General features: G+C 39.8%; 1 pseudogene; it reads left to right on the top strand.

The window, feature by feature from the left end:
- The first annotated feature begins 5,045 nt into the window (after nt 1-5,045).
- LOC121017779 (40S ribosomal protein S2-like) lies at nt 5,046-5,866 on the top strand (annotated as a pseudogene).
- The last annotated feature ends 59 nt before the right edge of the window (nt 5,867-5,925 follow it).

Below are 5,925 nucleotides of genomic sequence, written 5' to 3'. Positions count from 1 at the left end.
CACTCATGCTCTGTCTGTCTCTCTCTCTCTCTCTGTCAAAAATAAACATTAAAAAAAAAGGAGAGAGATTTTGCCAATCTCCCAATCTTGCATAATTGTACTAATGCAGTCAAAGAGAGTTATGTAGGAAAAGAAGTGATCATGAATGCTTTGGAGATTCCCCACCTCATCCTGTGCTTTTAGGCCTTCCTCAGATTAGAAAAACTCAATTAGTTTCATGTGCATTCCCTTCCCCAAAAAGCAAGGTGAAATTCCAAACACAGAAGTGCTTTCCTTAGGTATAAATTATATAAAGTATACATTTTTAGAAAATGAGGTTTATTCCCTATTAGGGTCTCGGTTAAACCTCTGAATTATCGCCTCTCATTTCATCTTCTTAATGTGTTTAGTCCATCATAAATTTTAATCTTCTAAGTAAATTGAGAGCAAGCTGTCTGTGACATCTGTCAACCCCACTGATTGCCAGAATTGATTTGGTAGATCTGCCCTGCTGGAAAGGTGTCCCCTTTCTTCCTGGCTCTGCCACATGTGTCTCTCCCAAAGCTGCACGCTTCATTGAAGAGGATGGTTTTCCTAGAGAGGGGAGGACAAGGATCCACAAGGAGTCAAGTTCTCCTGTGGGACTATCCAGGCCTTGGATAGTAGGGTCTCTGCCACTAGACAATGAGACACTTGAAGGTGGAGATCTCATCTTTGTGTCTCCAGCCTGCTAGAACCATGCCTGGCACATGGTAGACTCTAAAGTGTCTGTTGAATGAATAAGAAGGAAACAGACCCATAGTCAGCTTCTGTATCTAAATAGCTTCAATTCTACGTTAGGGAAACAAATGTAAATAAAAATACAAACATACAAAATTCAAACATGCACACATACAATCTAACCCCCATCTTGAGAGTCAACCCAACACATAGAGTTTACAAACAGAAAAAGGGCACAGTCCTAGGAGACCCAGTAGAGGGCACCACACACCAAATATAGTCAAAGTTTGGCTACAGAAATGGAGCACGTGTCTATCTAGTTCCTGCTGGTCTAAGGTGTTGTGAAAGGACACGGAGCAGAAAATATTCCTATGGGCCTGTGCTCTAAAAGTACCTGAATTTCTATTTTGGTTCAATTGTGGATATAAATTTCCCTGTTTGCCTCATTTCAGTAGATTTTGTTTTTAGAGATGATCTTTTAAAGCACGGAACAATGGAAAACACTGTAGTGGTAAATTTGAAAAACAAGATACAAAATTGTATGTAAAATCTGATAATAGCAATACCAATAATTTTTTTAAAAGACAAAGCATAAAGATAAGATGGAAAGAAAAATTGTAAAACATGAACTGTGATTCTTTTTTGTGATGACTTTTTATGTACTCACAGGCATCCATACTTAGTCTTCTATATTCTCCAAATTTCTTTCGCACTTTTATAATGTAATACATATATAATATGTGTATATATATATATATATATATACACACAATACATATATGTAATATATATTATTTGATATGTAATATATATATATATATATTTGATACAAAACAAAATGTAACATGTATTAACAATTAGTTCTCCTTAGCCAAATGTTGTATTTCATTCTCTTTGTAGATATTGTTGGGAACAGAGGAAGGAGCCTCTCTCTATTGGTCATTTAAGTCAGTGGTTCTCAAGTCTGGCTCTACTCTAGAATCATTCAGGCACTTGTAATAAATGCCAGTGTTAGGCTTCACTTTGGAGATTCTTATTTATTTATTTATTTATTTATTTTTAATTTTTTTTTTCAACGTTTATTTATTTTTGGGACAGAGAGAGACAGAGCATGAACGGGGGAGGGGCAGAGAGAGAGGGAGACACAGAATCGGAAACAGGCTCCAGGCTCTGAGCCATCAGCCCAGAGCCCGACGCGGGGCTCGAACTCACGGACCGCGAGATCGTGACCTGGCTGAAGTCGGACGCTTAACCGACTGCGCCACCCAGGCGCCCCTGGAGATTCTTATTTAATGATAAACCTAAAACTGTTACCAGTGCTGATTTTCGAGACACTTGCAAGACAAGGTATTGGAATAAGTTCTCTTCTGTTTCAGTAACTTGTACTTATTGAGAAAATGTCAAGTCTAAAAAAGGAACTTTAAAGATTGAATAACCACACATTAACCAATCGATCCATGTGTGGGAAATGGTGTAACAACTACACTCTGAATTGGGGCTAGTATAGACACTTGTACATCTTACAGCTCTAAAAGCTGGCTTGGTTCCAGTATTCCCCGTAACTACCTTGCAGCCCTTGGGAGGTAATTAACTAATGACAGTAAAGGGCTTTTAAACTGAAACATGCTGTATAAATGCTAAACACAGGAAATACACAGAGGATTTCCACTGACTGCCAATACTTTTGAACCAGAGAGTTGATGCATCTTTCAGCCAATTTCCCCTTTGCAACTAAAATCTTCCTAATCCTAAATAAATAAATAAATAAATAAATAAATAAATAAAAATAAAATCTCCCTAATCCTTATTTCAAGGGAAACAAAAGGAGTTTTTTCTTAAATGTCTTTCCCACCAATCAAAGACCCCAGATTACCCCTTTACTTTCTCAGAAGTAAGTTTCTGCCTCAACAAAACGTTGCATGGTAGTGTGGTTTGTGTGAATGGCTGGTTGGATTGGATCACTGAAGGTAGGCTCTACACAAAAGGAGTCATATTAAGTGGTCTAATATGAGTCCTGGCACCACCCTTCACATCATCTTTGTTTTTAAAGCAAAAGATTTGTGCAAATGGTAATAAATGAAATACTATAAAAGGACTTCCGGTGAAAAGCAACAGTATTTCCTCTTTTCCTTGTTTAACTCTGTTCCCCTCTAGAGATGAAAACTCTGGTTTCATCTTGTGGTAGGTTCCCCTCTCTAAGGAGAGAGGAAAAAAAAGGGAGAGAAAACTTCAAGGTAACCTGGCTATGCACCTACATGATACCATCCCTCATGACCTTGTAAACTGAGACTGCTTAATCAAACTACATGTTTGTGTGTGTTACCATATATGGGAGACAAAGAAATAGAAAATAGATTTAAAAAACTATGCCATGTGACGTTCAGTGCTCAATTCTTCAAGTACAAACCCAACTGAGCAGTACCGGCAGGAATAAAGTTGCTTCCTGGAAATTAAAAAGCCTCAGTGTCATGACTGTGTAAGAATCCTGCTACAATCTGAGGTGAGATCATTTGGTGTTTCCTTTCACTGCACTCTGTATCTCTCTTCTTAGATTACCAACGTCAGTCAATATCAATTGATTGCACAGTATGAAAATGAGCATGTATCTCATAGTACCCTTCTCTTCCTAATATTTAATGGCAATGACGGTTTTTTATTTCCTCTATTAGAACTAATCACTTATGTTTCTAAATAAAGACTCAAATTGCTATTTCTTTTTAATAGAGTATCTGTGCATTTCTTCCTCTCTAAAATGAAGGCATTGGCCCCTTCCCATTGCTCTACTTCTCCTCTCCCTTTCATTTTCATCAGCAGCCCTGTACCACCAACAGAATTCTTACTGTTTACATTCTTCGCTGCAACCATAAAAAAGTCTTTTCTACTTTGCCTATAGGTTGACTTTAGAAGTTAAAAAGACTATATACTTTTTTCCAAAGAGTACAGTGTGAGTGAGAGAGCAGGTAACTTTACATTAGAGAAAACCTGGCCAACACAACCTCAGCCAGGTTATCAAGTTCAACAAGAGTGTTAATTCGATATGTCATGTTGATAGCATGTGCCCTTGGTTTGATGTGACAAAATGGCACTTGACCTTTGTGGTCTTCCCTGAAAAACCCATAACCCCAATCTAATCATAAGAAAAACATTAGACAAATCTCAAATGATGGACATTCTAGACCTGTGCTCCTCAAACCTATCAAGGTCTTCAAAAACAAGGAAAGTATGAGAAACCATTACAGCCAAGAGGAGCCAAACGAGACAGGATGACTAAATGTAATGGAAATAGAAGACATTAGGGAAAAACTAAAGAAATCTGATAAAGTATGAACTTTAGTTAATGACAATGTATCAATATTCATTCATTCATTATAGCAAATGGCTAATACTTGCATAAGATGTTAATAATAGTTGATCTGGGGGGGCCTGGGTGGCGCAGTCGGTTAAGCGTCCGACTTCAACCAGGTCACGATCTCGCGGTCCGTGAGTTCGAGCCCCGCGTCGGGCTCTGGGCTGATGGCTCAGAGCCTGGAGCCTGTTTCTGATTCTGTGTCTCCCTCTCTCTCTGCCCCTCCCCCGTTCATGCTCTGTCTCTCTCTGTCCCAAAAATAAATAAACGTTGAAAAAAAATAATTAAAAAAAAATAATAATAGTTGATCTGTCTACTGTATTTACATTTTTATATAAATCAAAAACTTGTTAAAAATAAAGCTTATTAAAATACAAAATAATGGAAACAAGTCAATATGCCACATATACTTTATTATTGATATAGACATTATTCAATATCAATATGCTAGGATGACATTTTCCATGAACCCAGTGTTATAACCCCTGGGTCTCTCAAATGAGGCTATTTCTAGTATCAAGGTCAAATTGATTGCCTTTTCTCTGCACTCTTTTCACTGCTTATATTCATGCCCGAATGTAGTTTTGCTTCATGTGTGGTCTGTGACTCTGTTGTTCAGAATTTGCTTTTTCTCAAATTTCTAATTGTCATTTTATCTTGTATATTCTAGCCTGTGGCACTTCCTCTTTAATTCAACCATTAATCCTTCCCTTTCACTTTTTATCTTTCAGACATTTTTTGAAATCTCCACTCCATTGGCTTCCACCCTTTCCCCTCACACACTTTTTTCCCCATGTTTGTTTACTTTTATTCCAGTGGAGTCTTAGCAAGGAGGTTAAGTGCACATAGGCTCATGCTCCTGTCTTGAAAAAGAAGCTTACTTTGCCTTTCATAAGGCAAAGTAGGGTTTCATACTCAGTCCTGACACAGAGTGAGCCAGCTAAGATCTGGCTCAAAAAAAGGAAAGTAGTTTCTTCTCTGAGAAAACACCCAATGGCAGATGTTGCCCGTGCTGTGGAAGGGTCCAGGAGGGCCCTGGGGCCCTGGCTGCAGTGGCTTCCACAGAGGCTTGGGCAGCTGCAGCTGTCACATTGGTCAAGGCCAGGCCGAAGACAGAGAGTAGAATCTGGTCACCAAGATGGGGTCACCTGAACAAGGACATGAAGATCAAATCCCTGGAAGAGTTCTGTCCCTCTCCTTGCCCATCAAGGAAACTGAGATCATTGACTTTTTCCTCGGGGCATCCCTCAAGGATAAGGTTTTGAAGATTATGCCTGTGCAAAAGCAGATCCATGCTGGCCAGGGGATCAGGTTCAAGGCATTTGTTGCCAACAGAGTTTACAATAGAGATGTTGGTCTGGGTGTTAAGTGCTCCAAGGAGGTAGCCTCTACCATCCATGGAGTCATCATCCTGGCCAAGCTTTCCATCATTTCCATGTAGCAAGGCTACTGGGGGAAACACTCAGCAAGCCCCACAGTGTCCCATGCAAGCTGGCCGGACGCTGTGGCTCTGTGCCGATGTGCCTTATCCCTGCCCCCAGAGGCACTAGCATTGTCTCAGCCAAGAAACTACTGATGACGGCCAGTACTGACGACTGCTGCACTTTGGCTGCACTGGGCAACTTCGCCAAGGCCCCTTTTGATGCCATTTCCAAGACCTACAGCTAACTCACCACTGACCTCCAGAAAGAGACCGTGTTCACCAAGTCTCCCTATCAGGATTCACTGACTATCTATAAAGGCCCACACCAGAGTTTCATGGAGAGGACCCAGGCTCCAGCTCTGGCCACCACATGGTTTTATACAAGAAAAATGAAGTGAATTAAAGGCTGCGAAAGAAAGAAAGAAAGAAAGAAAGAAAGAAAGAAAGAAAGAAAGAA

The sequence above is a fragment of the Herpailurus yagouaroundi genome, unplaced genomic scaffold (genome assembly GCF_014898765.1).
Source record: "Herpailurus yagouaroundi ecotype Mexico unplaced genomic scaffold, PumYag 77, whole genome shotgun sequence".
Lineage (NCBI taxonomy): Eukaryota > Metazoa > Chordata > Mammalia > Carnivora > Felidae > Herpailurus > Herpailurus yagouaroundi.
Note: the sequence above shows the minus strand (reverse complement) of the source record. Positions and strands in the feature narration are given on the sequence as shown.